This window comes from Acinonyx jubatus, chromosome C1, assembly GCF_027475565.1.
Source record: "Acinonyx jubatus isolate Ajub_Pintada_27869175 chromosome C1, VMU_Ajub_asm_v1.0, whole genome shotgun sequence".
NCBI lineage: Eukaryota > Metazoa > Chordata > Mammalia > Carnivora > Felidae > Acinonyx > Acinonyx jubatus.
Genome location: NC_069381.1, coordinates 162,416,480 through 162,438,168, shown reverse-complemented (window position 1 = coordinate 162,438,168; position 21,689 = coordinate 162,416,480). Strand labels below are relative to the sequence as shown.

Below are 21,689 nucleotides of genomic sequence, written 5' to 3'. Positions count from 1 at the left end.
TAGCCTAGAAATGAGGAGTTGCATTAGTACAGAGATTCTCAATCTGTGGTCCTTAGAGAGTAACGGGAGACTGAACCATTTTCACTGCTTAGAAAACCTAAAGAAATAGTCTATTTCCTAATAAGGAGGCCATATAGACTATTATTTAATTAACCCTGATGATAGATGAAAACTTTTGAAACATGAGTACACATAGGAAAAATAATAAAAGTCTTTTTCTTGGTAATCAAAAGGCAGGAAGCATTTCGGTCTCTAAACTAAGGCTTATGATGACCCTGGTTCCCAACAGAACTGAGAAACCCTGAAGACACTGCATTTGTATTGCATGAAGAGGGAGCCAGGGAAACATCTCTCGGGGGCAGGCTGGCTTTGGGTGCAAGATTAGAAGGAAGGCAGGGGGTATCACTAATACTAGCTATGTGACAGCCACTTATCTAAATGCATTATTTCATTTAATCCTCAAAACCAGGTACTGTTAATATCCCACCTTGAAGATGAGGAATCTGAAGCACAAAGGTAACACTTACTAAACTCTTTAAATGGTAGTTATTATTACTAACCATCTGGATTGTTCCCAGTGGCCATTAATCCCACAGAAATGAGAGGGGCTGGATAAAGAGAAGAAAAAAAAGGCTTCTCATCTTCAGGCTTCTTCAAGGAGAAAATTTATGGTCTCTGGACTAGAGGACCTATGTTCCAGGTAAGCCTCTGTGTGATCTTGGGTGAGTCATTTTACCTTTCTGAATCATAATTTCACACCATACTGCAAGATTATTGGGAAGACATAGAATAATGCATCTGCAAGTGCTTTTGGAACCTAGGAGGTGATACACACGTGGGAGAATGAGGGATACCTGCCTCAGTGGAACTGCTCCCCAGTAGCATCAGTCATTCACTTAACAAACATTCATGGTATGCTCATTATGTGAAAATAGAAGATTAGGTAACCCTTATCTCCTGTGTTGAGATGAAAAAGTGGTTAGGGGTTCTGTAGCTCTATTCCTTGCTCAGGTATTCTTGCTATAAAATAATATCTTTAGATAGCAATGTGTACCAAATTTGCAGTAACCCAGTGTCCTGCCGTTAGTTCATGGTCTTAGTTGGCGAGTGTCAACATTTCCTTGCTTCTACCCCATTACCTCCCAATGATGTGTGTTGTCATTGCTGCTTAGTGTTCAGCATCAATTTGTGACCTGCGGCCGATTTTATTCCATTCTTAGAGCTTATCATTCCCCTCCAGAAAATGAGATCAAATACTTCACATGACCGAGATCAAGACCAGTGAAAAGGTTTTGATGTCTCCCCGGGAGGTGGGATGGGCAGAGTCATTTGTCTATGCAGTTTCCTGTTCGTGCACAACCACCAGACAGGTGCGGAGAGGCATGCATTCATCTTGATAGGTGGATGTTGTTTCTGGTTGTGTGATAAGAGTGGATAGGATGGGAAGGCAAACCGTTCTCAGCCTTACACATGGAGAACATGGTCTGGTTTCAAATGAAATGCCCTCAGCTTTCTGCTGTGATAAATTATATCCATATAATGTCACCATCTCTCAGGTCATAGGTGATAAACTAATTAATGCTGTCTCAGTGGTGGAAACTCTATATTGAGCTCGGAATCCAGAAGTCTCTTGCTTGAAATAGAAAACCTTGTTAAGGGCTCTTTTTCTACAGTAGGCCGTGGATAGCTGGTATGTCATGCCAGACTGGCATGTCCAAGATCGGCTGGAGAGCGGGCTCTGGAGATGCTGGGATGTGATCATTCAGGGACAAAAAGGTTTAGTTTTAAAAAGGAGAACTCAGAGTGCCTGGGTGGCTCAGTCGGTTAACCATCCGACTCTTGATTTCGGCTAAGGTCATGATCTCACGGTTCTTGGGTTCAAGCCCCACATAGGGCTCTGTGCTGACAGAGTGGAGTCTGCTTGGGATTCTCTGTCTCTCCCTCTCTCTCTCTACCCCTCCCCTGCTCATTTTCTCTCTCTCTCTCTCTCTCTCTCTCTCAAAATAAATAAATAAACTTAAAAAAATATAAAAAGGAGAACTGAAAATAGAGACCACAAAGATCCAGTGACTTTGAACATAAGTGCCTTTAAATTGAATGTAAATGTTAAAAGAAAATACAAATAAATATTCACCATTGAGTGGTTTACAAAGAGTGAACTCTTAACTGGGTGGGTTGAGAGGGAGCTGAGAACACACAATGTGAGTATTTTTGTATTTTAACCTTTATGTTCATGATAGCATCTTGTGATTTTCTTTTAAATATGTATTTTATTGCAGATCTTACGTACTTAGCTTACTTACTAAGTACTTAATTAGAAGTATTTCTTTTATTTTTTTGCATTTTTTATTGAAGTGTGGTTGATACATGTTATTATATCGGTTTCAGGCGTGCAATATAGTGATTTCACAATTATGTAATTACAAAATACTCACCACGATAAGTATAGTTGCCATTGTCACCATACAGTGTTATTACAATATTATTGATTATATTCTCCATGCTGTACTTTTCATTTTTGTGACGTATTTATTTGTAACTGGAAGTGTGTACCCCTTGATCCCCTTCACCTATTTTGCCTATCCTACCATCCTCCTGCCCTCTGGCAACCACCAGTTTGTTCTCTGTATGTATGAATCTATCCCTGTTTGTTTGTTTGTTTGTTTGTTTAGTTGTTTTTTAGAATCCACGTATAAGTGGAATCATATGGTAGTTGTCTTCTTCTTTCTGACTTACTTTAATTGACATAATACCCTCTAGGTCCACCCATGTTGTTACAAATGACAAGACTTCATTTCTTTTTTATGGCTAAGTAGTAATACTCCACTATGCATATATATCACATCTTCTTTATCCCTTCATTTATCCGTGGACACTTAGGTTGCTTTCATATCTTGGTTATAGCAAATAATGCTAACACTTATCTTTTCAAATTAGCATTTTTGTTTTCTTTGGGTAAAAACCTCATAGTAGGGTTATAGGATGATATGGCATTTCTATTTTTAATCTTTTGAGGAAACTCCATACTGTTTTCCACAATGGCTGCCCCAATTTACGTTCCCACCAACAGCGCATAGGGTTCATTTTTCTACATCCTTGCCAATATTTGTTATCTTCTGATTTTTTGATAATAGCAAAAATACTGCTATTGCCTGTTAATATCCATGGAACTTAGAGAAACATTCTATTCTCTACTCCTTTCAATATCCATAGCATCGTGTATGTGTCCTATTATGAAACTTTAAAATTTTGTAATTATTTCCATGGTTGTCATATTTCTTAGTGGAGAATGTATCTTTTAAAAAGGTTTTTTTAATGTTTATTTATGTTAGAGAGAGAACGAGAGGGAGAGGGAGAGCACCAGAGAGAGAGGGAGACAGAATCCGAAGCAGGCTCTAGGCTCTGAGCTGTTAGCACAGAGCTCGAGGCAGGGCTTGAACTCAAGAACTGTGAGATCATGACCCCCACTGAGCTGCCCAGGGGCCGCTAGTGAAGAATGTATCTTAATGCACGTGTGAGAGTTTTGGATCTGTATGAGAGACCCAATTTTGCATTATGGTTCTGACAAGACGCAGGACCTTGGGCAACTCACTTTACCTTTCCCCAAGCCTCTGTCTCTTCTGATAAAAAGTGGTTAATATTATGTATATCCAACTCTTGAGAAATAATATAGTATCTGTAAAAGCACCTGGCACAGAGGCCAAAAGATATTGTTTCTTTTTTACATCTATTTTTCTTAGCTTCTTAAGTTGTAGAACCAAGTTTTGTGTTTCCTGTAATTCATCATAGAATATTTATTGGGTACTCAAAAATACTATTAAATGAGAGAATCTATTCTATGTTAATACCAAAGACATAAAAATGTCACTTTCTTGCCTTTTTAACTTACCTTTATTCTGGGGCAGTTGATTATTTTCCCTTGATAATTCTGTTTTACAACTTATATCTCTCTTCTGCACAAAGTAACATTTGATAGGTACTGCTACAGGGAGGATTAGTTGCTCGTCCAATTATGAATCTCATTTAAGTTTATACTGCCTTGTTACTTTGGCTCAAGCCAATTCCAAATCTGTAGAGAAAGAGTAATGCTATATATATACATCCTTTAGCAAAATTGCTCTTTATGACAATTATATTCTTGATGGGAAGATAGGCAAAAATATATGCCCAATGAATGACTAAGTTTATGCAGTAAGTTCCTGTGAGAGCCCTGTTCCATTTTCCCAGGCTTCGTTGTTCTCGGTAACCATTGTCTCTTGCCATTAACAATCTCTTTAAATGATGTATGGGGGCTGGGGAAAAAAAGGAATAGGGCATGAAAATATCCTGAAGAATTTTTTAGAAAGAGGCTAACAGGCCAAGAACCTTGGCATTAGTTTGGCTCTTAAAGGTCTAAAGAAGAGATGCACATCAGCAAACATCATGGGTGAAATTAATCATAAGGCTATGTGGGAGTGCTGAGCAGCTCCAGGAACCCTCTGGGCACTTATACAGTTGCTTCGTATCCCAGTGGTAATGTCACCGGAGTTCAGCAGGACTTTCCCTAGTCTTGGGAACCTCCTTCCTTCTCAATCATCTGACATTTATCCTGCCTAAGAAGTGGGCTCTGATTGGATATGTTTGCCATTATACAACAGCTTTCCTGGAGGGCACAGTTTTCTAGAAGTTGTCCGGAGTTGTTTGGTGTCTCCAGTGTCTGCCATATTCTCTGACTTGAGAATAATCACTTTGGAAATGGGAATAGGGATTTGGGAGCCTTGTAGGTGGTTGGAGCCATGAAAAGGGAATAGTATGAACAGAGGCAAAAATTGCTGCATGTAGCATGTTTGGGGGGACATCAAACAGTTCATGTTGGTTAGTGAAATGTTTCTCAGTTAGGGGTCTGTGAACTTCTAAGAGGCCATGAAAGTGTTGTTAGGGCAGCTGTGAGTTCTCTTTATGCATTAATATAACTTTAGTTTAATTGCAATAATAGCCCTAAAATAATGAACATAAGCATGTATTTGACCAGAGATGTGGCCACCTTATATATAATCTGCACTGAGCAGTGTATACCATATTCATGGTGGTGTGAGTTTAATTAGAACATCATGATTGAACACACAAAATTGATGTTATTTGAATTTTATTGGTTTTGTAAGATTATTTGTATTTAATTCATAAATAATTTTTGGTTTGTAGTGGTTTAAAAGCTAAGAGAATGGGGTGCCTGGGTTGCTCAGTGGGTTGAGCATCCAACTTCAGCTCAGGTCATGATCTCATGGTTTGTGAGTTTGAGCCCTGTATTGGGCTTGCAGCTGTCAGTGCAGAACCTGCTTCAGATCCTCTGTCTCTCTCTCTCTCTCTCTCTCTCTCTCTCTCTGCACCTCTCCCACTCATACACTCTCTCTCTCACACACACACACAAAACATTAAAAAACTTAATTTAAAAAAGTAAAATCTATGAGCATAAGGAGGTTTTTTATTTTTATTTCTTACTAAGTTTTTGTTCACATTTGATAACATTGTAATGAAATGATTTAATTCAACATTGGGCACCTGAAAGAGTATATTAAATGGGGCCCATGTTCATTAAGAGTGCACTTATCATGATGAGCACTGGGTGATGGATGTATGGAATTGTTGAATATAGTACAATATAGTGATATTGTACACCTGAAACTAATTAACACTGTATGTTCGGTATACTGGAATTTAAAAAAAGGGTCCATATTTTACTCATATTTGAGAAACAATTGGCTAGAGTAGGAGTTGGCAAACTCTGTGAAGAGTCAGATAGTAAATATTTTAGGATTTGCAGACCAAGAGGCAGAACTGAGGGCATTATATTGGTGCTTATATAATAACAAAGCAAATTTCCAGATTAAAAAAATTTTTTAATTAAACAAAATTTAAGTTTATTTATTTGGAGACAGAGAGAATGAGAGAGCACGAGTGGGGTAGGGGCAGAGAGAGAGAGAGAGAGAGAGGGAGAGAGAATTCCAAGCTGGCTCCACACTGTCGGTGCAGAGCCAATGTGAGGCTCAAACTCATGAACCATGAGATCATGACCTGAGCTGAAATCAAGAGTTGCATGCTTAACCTACTGAGCCACCCTCATGCCCCTCCACAGGTTTTTTTTTTTTTTTTTATTGATGAAATACAAACACCAATGCTGTTGCTACTGCTGCTAATAATGATGATAATAATATCTGAATACATTTTTTTTTTTTTTTGTAATACAGGCCTACTAATGAAAAGAATGAAATTTCTCTTTTGGGGAGGATAACATCTCATTTAATTGGGGTCCAAAGTTAGTGTTCCCTGTCATCAAATAGATAATAAACATTCATCTGTAAAAACAATTGTGAGCTTGCATGTTGTACAGAAACAGCCAGCAGGCCAGATTTGACCTATGGGCCAAGTTTATTGACATCTGAGTAAAGTATAAGGTATGTGTTGTGGGTGGAGAAATTTAGTCAACCTCTCCACACTTATTTTGTCTTCTGGAAGCTCTTCTATAAACTGGGGGCATTAAAAGTAGCAACCTTTATGGGATATTGTAAAGATTACATATGATAATTCATAAGAAGTACCTTGATCCCTGTCTTATCATCATCCTTACATTTCAGAGAATATTTTATACTTACTTTGGAAAGTAATATAGGTCACTGGAGGATTTTAAACAGGAAATAAGCAACACTGGAGCTGCACTTTGGAAGAGTCATCTGGCAACAGCATGAGGGATGGATCAAGGCTGGGGCAGGAGGACAGTGAGGAGGCAGCTCACTAAAATATCTCTCAATCCTATCATGGCTTCTTGATACTTTTATCCATGTCGGTTTTATCTACCCCAAGTGAGGGGCTGTGGGGGGAAGAAACTAATTGTGGTAGACAGAGTAATGGTTCCAAAGATGCCCTTACTGTAATCTATGAAACCTGTGAATATGTTACCTTACATGGAAAAAGAGACTTTACTGATGTGATTAAAGTTAAGTACCTTGAGATGGGGAGAATGTCCTGGATTATTAGGCCCAGTCTAATCACATGAGTCCTTAAAATCAGAGATACTTTCCCTGCTGTAGAAAACCAGAAGTAGCAATGTGAGAAAGTCTTGGCCCACCATTGCTGGCTTTGAAGATGGAGGAAGGGGACCATGAGCCAAGGAAGGTAAGCAGCTTCTAGATGCCAGAAAAGGCAAGGAAACGCATTTTCCCTAAGAGCTCCCTAGAAAGGAATATAGTCCTGCCAATACCTTGATGTTAACCCTGTGGGATTTGTGTTGGATATCTGAACTATAGAACTATAAGATAATAAATAATGTTGTTTAAGCCACTGACTTTGTGGTAAGTTGTTATGGCAGCAACAGAAAACTAACACACCGATACTATCCAGTTACACATGATAATAAGAAAGTACAATGAAAGACAATTCCAGATAAGTCTATATATTTTAATATAATTTATTGTCAAATTGGCTTACATAAAACACCCAGTGCTCATCCCAGCAAGTGCCCTCCTCAATGTGTATCACCCATTTTCCCCTCTCCCCCCTCCCCCACTCCCCCATCCACCCTCAGTTTGTTCTCTGTATTTAAGAGTCTCTTGTGGTTTGCCTCCCTCCCTCTCTGTTTGTAATTATTTATTTCCTCTTCCCTTCCCCCATGGTCTTCTGTTAAGTTTCTCAAGATCCACATATGAGTGAAAACACATGATATCTGTCCTTCTCTGACTGACTCAAATAAGTCTAAATATTATGTTGCATTCCAAGCACTTTCCTTTTTTTGGAACATAAAGATTATTGTTTTTATGAAGATAGTTTTTCTTGACCCCAATGAATAAATGACAAACCAATATTTAAGAATATTTGTTTGAAAGGCACCAAATATTGGCATATATGAGATCTCAGCTTGGAAACATGTGGAGGTCTACCTAAGTTTGATTCAATAAATTCTACCAGTACTTCATGAGTACTTTATTCCAGGTGGGGCTTTCAAAAATGGCTATTTTATAGTCCCTGCTAACAAACTAGTGATCCATGAATGAATATGAGTAAGGATATGAACCAGGTATTACAAACTGAATTCCTAAATGTTCCTAGGAAGTGTGGATGGTGCTATAGCAGCTGACATTCTTGCAGATGACCCCACTGCTTGGTCTTGAAGGATGAGCAGGAGTGATTGGAGGAGGAAAGATCCAAGGGTAGTCAAGCAGGGGTACTCAGTGCATAGTGGGATGAGTTTGCAGAGTCCTAGGCAGTCTTGGAGAGCTCTGACAATGAGCTGGCCAGCTTGGAGCTTTCTCTTTCTCCTTTAGCCGTCACAGTTCTGTGGAGTTGAGTGGAAAAGAGGAGAGATGTCTGGGCAGAAGGTCTTATTCTCTAAATCTTGCATCTTGACTTAACAAGCTGCTTGGCCTGTCCCGCACTCTTTTCTTCCCACATTGGTCCATTCGACGTTTAGAAAAATTGGAAAAAAAATTATTATCTGTAGAATAGCAGCAAATGTGTTTTTCCCCCTGTCCTGTAGAGAGAAGGAATATTTAATTAGTCTACCTGTGGGCCTAATAAACAACAGGGAGTTATCTCAGGAGGGGGGAGAATTGAGGATAGAGTAAACTGAATGATACTTATACATATTCCACAAACTGACTGACAGAGTTGGGCCCGAGATGGTGTGGAGGTATGTCAGCACTTGGGGGAAATGGGGAAATTAATGAGGCAGAGATGGAAGGACAGATCATCTGGATGGGGGATGGTGAGGGCCTTCGTTAACCTTGAAATTTGCTTCAGGGGAAGGCATGTCCTGGAGGTTTCTTACCCAAGACTGTGAATCCCAGACTTCGAACGGTGGAGAAATTGCTAACCATGATAACTCATTCATTGTTGCATCTCTTAGCTGAATCGGTACTCATAACTCATAAAGCTGCCTCATAGCAGTTTGCACGTAAGTCAGACACATAGCTCACAAGATAGCTTCTTGTGCTTTCAGGTTTCCGCAGGGTCTGGTTGGAGTCCACCTGGTTCCTGAGCAAATCCTACTTTAGTAACAACAAAATTCGATTAATCATCATCATCGTCGTCGTCGTCATCATCATCAGTAGCAGCAGCAGCAGACACCCAACATTTCTCAAACAAAGAATAGTTTACAAATACCTTCATGTGTGGGGAACCATTTGCTCTTCTTCAACTGCCTTCTATGGCCAGGCGGGGTATGTAAGAATGTTATCAGGACACTGAGCCACTACCTGGTGTAGATCAATGCAAACTGTGATGTCGTGTTCACTATACCCTTAAATGAGACCTATACCTGAGGAATCCTTTCTCGAGATGGGCTCAGACATTATGGATATGAGAGGAAGTCTGCTGGCCTGGAGCATGAAAACAGCAAGGATTGAAATATATAAGCAGAGAGAAGAATTCTGTACGTTAGTGTTATGTTTCTGAGTTTCTCCTGGGACGAGGGTGATTCATTATATAAACAGGGATGAGATCACATGGGCCGATCAGGATCTACAATAAATCTTGAGACAACTCCGGGAAGGGTACTCTGTGGTGTTAGCAATCAAATGTAAGGAGACCACACCATCCCCTTCTTAAGTATCAACGGCAACAAAGTGAAAGCACACAGGTGTCTGATTTGTTCTTTCTAATTCGCTATGATGACTTGAGGAAGTGTGGCTGCCAAGTGCCGGCTCCTAGTGTGCATAAAGGCAGTGATTTCATGAGAACTATCAGAAGATTAAAAAATTCAAAGACGAAGGATGACAAGAAAGATGAACTGAACTAAAGTAATTAGGTAAGTATCTGTGAGTAACAGAAGCCTCAGGATGGTTGTCCTGAGTTTTTGTTGTAAAGTACTTGTCTGCAATATTTTAAGGACTTAGTAGAATTTTATTTTAAAGCCATGACATTAGCACAGTTAAGCCAATCAATGTTTTTTAATAGCCTTTTAAAGGTGCCTTTTTAATTGTGCTCTGTGGGAGGGAAAGGCACATGGAGACTGCAAAAACATCTAAAATGGCTTAGTCAGATCTTTCAAAACTATTTGCAAGTGCAAATTTCTGGCTTGGTTTGATTGCTGTAGAAGTGGGGTTAAAGTGCGAGATCTAAAGGGCTTATTCCCCAGGGAAAAAACAAAGACTTAGCTCTTGTGTACATTCATTCAGCTTGGCCCCAGAGCAAAAATATTTAGAATCTGCACCATTTTCCCTTTAGAGATGCAAGAGAGTTGCGGTTTCTCTTAGAGGAGAAATAGCTCTACGCGGAATTTTTCCTGCCCACATTGGGGCCCAGGAGGTCCAGAGAACACTCACGTTGCTCCTTCTAGCAGTCCTCTGACCTCCTGAATGTTTGCCAGTGATCGCTTCAGTTTTTTATAGTTAGAATGTGCCTAACATCTGGATGAATAGCAAAAAGTACTGTTAACTTTCCAACTTGCTATTTGGCGCAATGCCCACGTTATTGGCAGAACCATCATAGTTCATTCCCCTTTCTTCATAGCTTAGTTTTGTGTGATGCTTTGTTGTTTAAAAAATGCTTTCATATATATTATCCTGTTGGGAGCCCATGATAGTCATGTGATACAAGGAAGCTATTATTAGTTTCTGTTTTATAAATGTAGAAACTAAAGCTTGGAAATATGGAGAGGTCTATCCAAGGTCGGTTAAACAAATTCAACCAGCATTTCATGAGTACTGTAGAATGCTTTATATATCCCAGGGGACTTTCAAAAATGATTATTTTATAGTTCCTGCAAACAAACTAGAAGCCACATATCTACCATATCTCACTTCTTCTCCAGTGCTATTTCTATGAAATTACATTGTCTCTTGCATGGCATGTGGACTTCTCTGAAGAATTTACTTAAAAAATTTTTTTTTAATTTTTTCATTTATTTTCTTGAGTTTTACTGAGATATAATTGATATACAGCACTGTAAAAGTTTAGCATGTATAGCATAATGACTTGACTTACATATGTTGTGTAATGATTACATTAGCAAGATATAAAAAAAGAAAAAGAAAAAAATGGATTTTTCCTTGTGATGAGAACTCAGAATTTACTTTCTTAATAATTTGCACATATACCATATTGATAATTACATTAAATTTATTTTATTTTTTTAATTTAAATTTTTTTAAATTTCCGTCCAAGTTAGTTAGCATATAGGGCAACAATGATTTCAGAAGTAGATTCCTTAATGCCCCTACCCATTTAGCCCACCCCCTCTCCCACAACCCCTCCAGTAAACCCTCTGAACCCTCTGTTTGTTCTTCATATTTAAGAGTCTCTTATGTTTTGTCCCCATCCCTGTTTTTATATTATTTTTGCTTCCCTTCCCTTATGTTCATCTGGTTTGTATCTTAAATTCCTCATGTGAGTCAAGTCATATGATATTTGTCTTTCTCTGACTAATTTTGCTTAGCATAATACCCTCTAGTTCCACCCACATAGTTGCAAATGCAAGATTTCATTCTTTTTGATTGCCGAGTAATACTCCATTGTATATATACCACATCTTCTTTACCCATTCATCCATTGATGGACATTTGGGCTCTTTCCATACTTTGGCTATTGTTGATAGTGCTGCTATAAACATTGGGGTGCATGTGCCCCTTCGAATCAGCATTTTTGTATCCTTTAGATAAACACCTAGTAGTGCAATTGCTGGGTTGTAAGGTAGTTCTATTTTTAATTTTTTGAGGACCCTCCATACTGTTTGGAGGGAATGCAAGCTGGCTGCCCCAGTTTGCATTCCCACCAACGGTGCAAAAGGGTTCCCCTTTCTCTGCATCCTTGCCAACATCTGTTGCTTCCTGAGTTGTTAATGTTAGCCATTCTGACAGCTGTCAGGTGGTATCTCATAGTGGTTTTGATTTATATTTCCCTGATGATGAGTGATGTTGAGCATTTTTTCATGTGTTGGATGGCCATCTGGATGTCTTCTTTGGAGAAGTGTCTGTTCATGTCTTTTGCCCATTTCTTCACTGGATGATTTGTTTTTTGGGCGTTGAGTTTGATAAGTTCTTTATAGATTTTGGATACTAGCTCTTTATCTGATATGTTGTTTGCAAATATCTTCTCTCATTCTGTCGTTTGCCTTTTAGTTTTGCTGATTGTTTCCTTCGCTGTGCAGAAGTTTTTATTTTGATGAGGTCCCAGTAGTTCATTCTTGCTTTTGTTTCCCTTGCCTCCAGATACGTGTTGAGTAAGAAGTTGCTGCAGCTAATGTCAAAGAGGTTTTTGCCTGCTTTCTCTGCAAGGGTTTTTTTGATGGCTTCCTGTTTTACAGTTAGGTCTTTCATCCATTTTGAGTTTATTTTTGTGTATGGTGTACAAAAGTGGTCCAGGTTCATTTTTCTGCATGTTGCTGTCCAGTTTTCCCAGTACCACTTGCTGAAGAGACTGTCTTTATTCCATTGGGTATTCTTTCCTGCTTTGTCAAAGATTAGTTGTCCATACATTTGTGTGTCCATTTCTGGGCTCTCTATTCTGTTCCATTGATTTGAGTGTCTGTTTTTGTGCCAGTACCATACTGTCTTGATGATTACAGCTTTGTAATACAGCTTGAAGTCTGACTTCTTTAAAATTTTTCAATCCAAGTATTTGTTGATTTGGAGTTGCAACATAATGACAGAGTGTGGTATAGATAATTTGGGGAAATGAATTAACCAATAGAAAAGATTATCTGGTCTTGCTTTTTTTTGGATTAGTTTTAGAAAGAAGAGTGATTTGGGGTATTTGTTTTTCTATGCATTTCACTGCAGTGTTCATCACAGTACTATGTGCTGCTGTATTGACCCGCTATGATCAGTTCCAACAAGAGGCCACGAATATATGTACAAAATGGAAGAAACTGAACAAGGTGGAGAGATGGGTTGGAGAAGATGGGAAGTGGCTCTGGGCTACCATGGCTATCTGTGACCAGGCAGGCACTACACCAGTACATTTTAATGCCTTTGTATTTGTCCTTACACTTGGCTAGTCCTATTAGTAAGTGACATGCTTGATGGTTTGTTGTTTACCTTAATTTCCTAGAGAAAAGGTCTCTGAAAACTCTAAACTTTTCTGAGTGAAACTAAAAGAAACAGTTCCCCCCGCCCCCATCACACTCCCACCCACCTGCCCTGCCTGCATTTCTCAGTTTTGACTGAGGGTCCTGGATGAAAAGTTTGTAGGAAGCAGAAAGTAGGGGGATTATCAGGGATGGTGCTGTATTGAAACCAAGGAAAGGATGTATTCTAGGGCAGAACAATGTGGAGTAGTCTCACAGAGCTGAATTGGCACACTAGCTCTGCTGTGAGATCCTGAAGCACTTAAACCTTGTGAGACTCAGTTTCCTTACAGTAACATTGATCTAATGATGCCTATTTTAATTGGCTGTTTAAAGGTTTACATGAAATAACATATCTGTGAAGGGTCAAGAGGACTGTGTGGTATACAGCAGGTACTCAGTCATGGTAGCAGCTACTTCTACTACTCTTGTCACCCGCACTGCCACTAGAGCCATCAGGTTGGAGAAAGCAAGAAACCAGGTTAGCTCTTGTCTGCCACTTTTCCATTCTCTTGGATCCTATTATTGGGGATAGAAAGGGCAAGACTTCTTTCAACAAAACCAGTTAGAAACCCATGACTCCATTGTTTTAGCTAAAGAAGTCGGTCCTGCAAAGATTTTACCAATAGTAGTTTAAAACTGCTTTGGTCTGGGAGGCTACACCAGGCACTAGAATTCTGATTCCAGGTATGTTCCCAACTGCAATTCAACTGTTCAGCCATTGTGATGACATGCCTTAGTTTTCTGAACTTCAGTTTGCCTTTTGCTAAATGAGACTGGAACTAGATCTCAATCCAATCAAATTAGTAGAAATGTTTGAGTAACAAAGGCCAAATAGCAAAGGATTTCTTGTGTATTTCTTCTGCTCTCTTATCTCCCACTTTTGCCACAAACACACACATTCCATTGCTCTTTTTACAATAAAGGTTTTGATACAGTGAAGACACAACTGGGGAGCCCATGCGTCCATTTGTTCACTTACTCAAGGACCCTTTCTGAGCACTTATTACATGTCAGGCATTGACCTATTTAGGGAAGTGCTTGGGCTCCCCCAGGCATTGTAATGGAGGGTGCATGAATCATGGCTTCATATATGATCTGGCAGCATAAGAACTTTGTAAGTGGAAACAGTGGGTCAGGAAGCAAGGAGGCAAAGTCAGTCTCTGCACAATGAGAGAATGAGCTTGGAATGGTGCACTGTGATCTGGGAACCTCATTATTAGCAAGTTGGAGACACACTGGAGAGTGTTCAGAGAAAAGCCACAAGGATGATAAACGGGCGGAAAGACTGATTTATGAAGACTTACACAACAAAATATGTATTCTTGGATCAACAAAGACTTCAGAAGAAAGTGATCACTATCAACAACTCTCTGAAGGTTGTGAATTCCCCAGAGGCACCCCAGAGGTGTTTGCCTGATATGTGAAATGTGACAAGGAATCAGAAGATGGCAAATTTAACCTGTGGATCAGGGAAAAACGAGAAATATAAATCTATCCAGGCCTTATTGATGGGAAGTAGCTTCCAAGGGCAATATCCTTAATCTGTTTTATCTCCTATATACATTTCTGCAGTTGTAATTATGCAAATCATTTGTTGTTTCTTTATGTTCAGGGGTTTTATGTGTGTTTCCTATTTACACACACCTTCCCTGAAGATGTCAAGAATGAAATATTTGATTTTTTTTTGTAACCTTCCACTTCAAAGGCTTAAAGATAAAAGCAGTTGAGTTATGGACAAATTGTTTTTTTAAACCAAAGTTTGCATGCTTAACCTTTGTTGAAAGTCATTGTCATAATGTGAATTTTATTCCTATGAAAAGCCAGATGGGTGACTCTTTACAAAACTGTCCCTCAGTGACCTGATCAACAGTTTTACGCACACGCACACACACACACACGCATACACATGATACACCATAAAGCTTTCAAAGGATATAAAATCAATTTAAGGGCAGAATCCAATCCCATGCAATTTTATGTATTCGGGACTCCTGTGAGCACAGCAATTTTAGCTATGGGATAGAGGTGCAATACTTCAAGAAAATAGCCCAAGTGAGACCTGGACCTAAGGTTTGGGCCACAGAAACCCTCTAAAGAGCTGGGTCCTATGGACTGGCAGGGCTATTTGCTCTCAGCGTTGCTCACGTCAGTGTCAGGACATGGAACTGGGTCCAATAGAAGACTAACATTATATCTATTAAAATACTTTTTGGTCTCACAACCCTGGTTTCCACTGATGATCCAACCGGTTTCTGGGTGGTGAGTCTATGTCTGGATCAGGGCTGGGGTCGAGCACACAGCCAAGCTAAAACTGTGGGCTTGGTCCATCTCCCTGGCCACCACAGTGGTTGGCTCAGGGGCAGGCCTGCGACCTGAGCTGGGACTCAAGGACATTTTCTAAGATGGTACAGCTCAGATCTTCTCTTCATGGCCAGGGCAACATGAAGATATGAAAGCTGGAACTGCTGGGGTAAATTTTGCTGTCATGATGGGGGCCGGCCTGAGAAGGAGGCCTGTGCACGGACCCATGCAAAGCCAGAGGAAAATCACAGGGGGTGGAGCCAGAGTCCTGCTGACAAAATCCTATCTGGCTGCCTATCTCTGCTCTTTTCAGTTATTAGCATTAATAAATGCCCTTTCATTATTAACTGCTTTTGACCTGGGCTTTGGTGCCTTGTGGCATAAAGAATCCCAATTACTATTTGAATAAGGGACCAGGTTGTATGGTAGAGGTCATGATTTCTGTCTAAGTGTGGAGGAGAGAAGGTCCATGTGAGCTGGGAGATAGTTACAGCCATCGTCGCAGGGTGGGGAGGAGGGAATAGAAGGCAGGAGGTAACTAACAGTTGAGTGTCTCCTAGGTTCCAGACATTGGGACTAGTCTTCACAGTCCACACCCATGACCAAACTGTTCTTTTTGTCTCCTTATCCTATTTTGTAAGTGAGAAAACTAAGGCTTGGACTAGTGGAGCAACTTGCTCCAGTCAAGTGGGGGAGACATAAAGATTTGATGAACCTGTGCTCTTCTCACGGCTCCTCGCTCTTTCAAGCCTACAGCTTGGGTTCCAGATACCTGTGTGTCAGTCCCAGTTCTAGGTGTTCAGCCTTGGACAAGTCACCCATGTTCTCTGTGCCTTCGTTTCCTCCCACGTAGCATGGTGATGATGATGCCCGCCTCTCAGAAGCATTCTGGAGCTTCATGTGTGGGAAGCCCTTGTGAGAGGTGAGTGTGAGGCATTATTCTTACTGGGAAAAGCTTCAGGGAGGAAATAACACCTAGCCTGGGGACAGTAGTAGGGGTGGGTTTCTGTGGGGAGTTAGCAGGGGAAGGATGAACTGAACAGATGGCTGAGGCAAAGGCGTGGAACACAACTGAACTTTGGTCATTTGTGCAAAAGAAAAGAAACCGCCCCAGCAGCTCCTGATGTGAAGCTTTGGGGAATAAGTTCCAGGGCAGTGTTCCTTTATTTGTTTGTTTATTTGTTCATTTATCTTTCCACTTATTCAAGGAGAAATATACTCTCATAACTCCATTAACTTTCTTCCTCTTGCCTAAGTGCTAGTAGTCTACTGAAGTCACTCAATATGTGTAATTTCCCTAGCTTCTGTATCCCACGTGGCTTTCTTTCTCTCCTCGACACTTTCATCCTTATTTAATGATATAGATATTTATATATCAATATATAAATATTAATAAATATATCTCATTATGTGTATTTGTACATAAACATATATTTAATTAAAAATAAAAAAATATTTTAACCTTTTGATCTCCTTCACTGATTTCTCTTACCTCCCATCTCTGACAACCACCAATTTGTTTTTTCTGAGTTTATTTATTTTTATTTTTTTTATATTCCACATCTAGTGGAGATCATACAGTATTGGTCTTTGTCTGACTTATTTAACTTAGCATAATGCCCTTGAGATCCATGCATGTTGTCACAAATGGCAAGATTTCATTCTTTTTTAATGGCTGAATAATACTTCATTGTGTGTGCATATATATACACACACACATAACATATATACCCATATGTATATATGCACACATATATACATATATACTATATATACATACATGTGTGTAGATAGACATATATGTCTATAGATAGATACACATTAAATTTTCCTTATCCATTCATCCTTTGATGGCCACTTAGGTTGTTACATATCTTGGCTATTGTAAATAATGCTGCAGTGAACATGGGGCTGTGTATATCTTTTCAAGTTAGTGTTTTCATTTTCTCCAGATAAATGCCCAGAAGTGGAATTGCTGGATCACATGGTAGTTGTATTTTTAATATTTTGAGGAACTTCCATACTGTTTACCATTGTGACTATGCCAATTTACATTCTCACCAACAGTACACAAAGGTTCCCTTTTTTCCACATTCTTGCCAACACTTGTTATCGCTTGTCTTTTTGATTCTAACTGGTGTGAGGTGACATCTTATTATGGTTTTGATTTGCATTTCCCTGATGACTGACGATGTTGAGCATCTTTTCATGTGTCTGTTGGCCTTCTGTATGTCTCCTTTGGAAAAATGTCTAATCAGATCTTATGCTCATTAAAAAAATTTTTTTTTAACATATATTTATTTTTGAAAGACAGAGAGAGAGAGCACATGCAGGGGAGAAGGAGAGAGAGAGGGAAACACAGAATCCCAAGCAGGCTCTAGGCTCTGAGCTGTCATCACAGAGCACGATGCAGGGCTCAAGCTCACAAACCACGAGATCATGACCTGATCTGAAATCGTATGCTTAACCGACTGAACCACCCAGGCACCCCTCTTTTGCTCATTTTTAAATTGCATTGTTTGTTTTTTGCTATTGAGATGTATGAGTTCTTTAGATATTTTGGATATTAACCCCTTACCAGATATATGACTTGGAGATAATTTCTCCCATTTAATAGGTTGCCTTTTTATTTTGTTGGTGGTTTCTTTTGCTGTGCAGAAGCTTTTTTGTTTGATGTAGTCTCACTATTTACTCTTGCTTTTGTTGCTTCGACTTTTGGTGTCAGATTAAAAAAATCATCTTCAAGACCTATGTCAAGGAGCTTCTGCCTATGTTTTTTTCTGGGAGTTTATGGTTTCAGGTCTTACATTCAAGTCTTTAATCCATTTTGAGTTAACTCTTTCGTGCATATGTTATAAGATAGTAATTGGTTTCATTCTTTTGTCTATGGCCGTCCAGTTTTCTCAACACCATTTATTGAAGAGACTGTATTTCCCCATTGTGTATTCTTGGCTCCTTTGTTGTAAATTAATTGACCATGTATGCATGAGTTTATTTCTGGGCTCTCTATACTGCTCCATTGATCTAAGTGTCTGTTATGCCAATATCATAATGTTTTAATTATTATAGCTCTGTAATAGGATTTGAAATAAGGGAGCATGATGCCTGAAGCTTTCTTCTTTCTCAAGGCTGCTTTGGTTATTCAGGGTCTTTATCTTTATCTCATATGTACTATATATTTTTATATTTTATTTATTTAAATTTAAAAAAATGTTTATTTACTTTTGAGAGAGAGACAGAGTGCAAGCAGGGGAGGGGCAGGGAGAGAGGAAGACACAGAATCCGAAGCAGGCTCCAGGCTCTGAGCTATCAGCACAGCTGACATGAACCATGAGATCATGCCTGAACCAAAGTCAAACACTTAACTGACCGAGCCACCCAGGCGTCCCTATATTTTATTTATTTAGTTTGTCCCTCTGTTTCTTCCATTGGACTTCAAGCTCCCCAAGGGCAAGGACTCCCCCCCCCCCAACCCATTTTGTTTGCAGTTATATCCCAGTACCTTGAACAGTGTCTGGCACATAGTAGATATGCAATAAATATTTGTTGAATCAAAGAACCATTTTTATATCTATCCTATCTGTGGTGGGCCATACATGGATATCATCTGAAAGAGAATCCTCCTTTCCACTGATCTTCTCACACAAAGAGTTTAAGAATTGTCAAGAAACATTTTTCTCCTCATCCTGTCAGTCCATCTAGCTCCATCTTAGAAGAGGATGCGTCTCCTTTTTATGGATCCTCTTTCACTTCTTCTCAAAATCCCATTGACCTATTTCTAACCCTCTGTCTTTTCCTGCCTGGGTGCTGAGTTCATCTTGGAGGGTTTATATCAGTGTTTTTGAGGTCCTGTCCTCCTATCTTTCAAAGTCTTCAGGGTGTCACATCTACAAGACAAACTTTCCCCCCTGCTAATGCTGATCTTCTTCTCTTGGGGCCTAACTTTGATGTACCAATGTATTCTCAAAGTCTCTTTTTCTTGGCTCCTTTCAAAGGCAACTTCCTTTCAAGGAGAGGATGAAGAAGACCAGGAAAGAAGGGACAAAATGAAAAAAAGAACACTTCACCCTGTCTTACATGTATTCCCAATTCCTTAATTAAGAGAGGAGATAAAAATTGAACTCTTGATTTGTCTTAATTGGGCTGAGAAAGCATATCTGGCAACAGACCTATTATTGGAATCACTAATTTTATTTCTCTCACTCTTACCTTCCTTTTGATTTAATGATACCTATACTAAATAATGGGCAGAGATACACTGGAATATTTCTACTGGTGCAATGGCTAAAATATTACAACAAACAAACAAAATACCTATTTATATCTACTCTGCTCATATTTCTTATACTAGGTAAAACCTTGTTAATTTTACTGATTTATTTTTACTAGGTGACTCACAGTTTCGCATCAAGTCTTTTTAATTAAAATATCTATTTTGGGCAAATGAAAACATACAATCAAGAAGGTGGTCTTAATTGAAGAATAGCTGAAAGTAAATCAGTAAAGCAGCAAACTCACTGTTTTGTGTATTCATTTATTCCAATCCCTTACAATTTCAGTTGGAAATTTCAAAGAACCATAGAGTAAGAGATGGACAAATGCTATTAAGTCACAGTATCTGTTCTTTGCCAATATTCTCTCTTTTTTTAAAAAAAATATAATTTATTGTGAAGTTAGCTAGCATGCAGTGTGTACAGTGTGCTCTTGGTTTCGGGAGTAGATTCCCATAATCCATTGCTTTCATACAACACCCAGTGCTCATCCCAACAGGTGCTCTCCTCAATGCCCATCACCCATTTTCCCCTCTCCTCCCCCTCCAATCAACCCTCAGTTTGTTCTCTGTATTTAAGAGTCTCTTATGGTTTGCCTCCCTCTCTGTTTGTAACTATTTTTTCCCCTTCCCTTCTCCTATGGTCTTCTGTTAAATTTCTCAAATTCTACATGAGTGAAAACATATGATATCTGTCTTTCTCTGACTGACTTATTTCACTTAGCGTAATACCCTCCAGTTCCATCCACATTGTTGCAAATGGCAAGATTTCATTCTTTCTCATTGCCAAGTAGTATTCCATTGTATATATAAACCACATCTTCTTTATCCATTCATCAGTTGACGAACATGGGCTGTTTCCATAATTTGGCTGTTGTTGATAGCATGCAGCTCCTGTCTTGATGCCTTTTCTGCTCTGGATAGAGTTAACAGATAGTTCCTATGTGGCATTTAGGCTAGATCCTTCTATGTGGGAGTGGAAAAACACCCATTTCTAGGCATCTGCTTTGTGGCCAAGGTGCTCTGACTTGGTGATTCTTCCTGGAGGCCAAGGTTGCCGGTGTGGTTTCAGGGTTCCCTTGGTGAAAGAGAGCCCGGTGTCACGCTTTGGTCAGCAATAAACCACCATGTGATAAACAAGGTGATGTGATGATTCTGTTCACTCCTTGGTGCTGCCAAACCTGGGGCAAATCTCACCAGTGCAGGCTTCCTGGAAGACATTTAGTGTTTCCTGCTTCTGGCTGGAAACCCGGAGGATGCCAACAATGAAAAATAACAGGGTGAAGAGACGTGCTCAGTTGACATGTGATGGTGATTTTAGGAGAAGATATTTCATCTGGGGTTGATTTTGGTTTTAAATTGACCATTAATCTTGCTTTATGACTTTTAGAAAGAAAAGGGATATTTTTCGATCACATTTTTATTCATGTGTGCTTCATGCCATTGTATTGATTTCCAGTTGGAAGTTTAATTGTTAAGGATATCCTTTCTTTCCTATTTGCCACATTGTGCCAGTATTAATTCTTAAACTTCAGGAAAAGATGTCTGTAAAAGCAGAAGACTGAACTCAGATGCAAAGCAGGGTCTTTGAAGATCAACTGGAGTACAGAATTTAAAATGCTAATTTAATTATTATTATTTGTATTTCAGGAGAATCAAATGCCAAGCAGCAAAGGCCAAGAAGGCCAAAGTGATATATTCAAGTTCAAAAAGCGGGAGGCTGCAAGAATGGTGGGGTCATGGTGCTTTCAGGCAGAGAAATACCAACCAGCCCGATGTTTTATTTGTTTGTTTGCTTTTGTTTTGTTTTGTTTTGCTTTGAGTAACAAGTCAACCAAAAATGTGGTGGTTTACAACAAAAATAGTTATTATTTCACAGTTTCAATGGGTCAGGAATGCGGGCTTGCCTTAGCTGGGTCCTGTTTTAGGGACTCTCCCAGGCTGTAGTAAAGGTGTGGTACAGGTACCTCAAGTCTCAAATGCAGAAGGATCTGCCTCCAAGCTCACTCATGTGGGTGTTGGTAAGATTCAGTTCCTCACAGGTGGCTGCATTGAGGGCCTCAGTTCCTTGCTGGCTGTTGG

The 21,689-nt window shown here is 39.4% G+C and overlaps 1 long non-coding RNA gene across 1 annotated transcript in view; it reads left to right on the top strand.

The window, feature by feature from the left end:
• Nucleotides 1-20,866, top strand: part of LOC113598169 (uncharacterized) — a 92,809-nt gene extending 71,943 nt beyond the window's left edge. Inside the window, exon 9 of the long non-coding RNA XR_008295457.1 lies at nucleotides 579-20,866. This is a non-coding gene — a long non-coding RNA (uncharacterized LOC113598169). The remainder of the gene's footprint in view (nucleotides 1-578) is intronic.
• The last annotated feature ends 823 nt before the right edge of the window (nucleotides 20,867-21,689 follow it).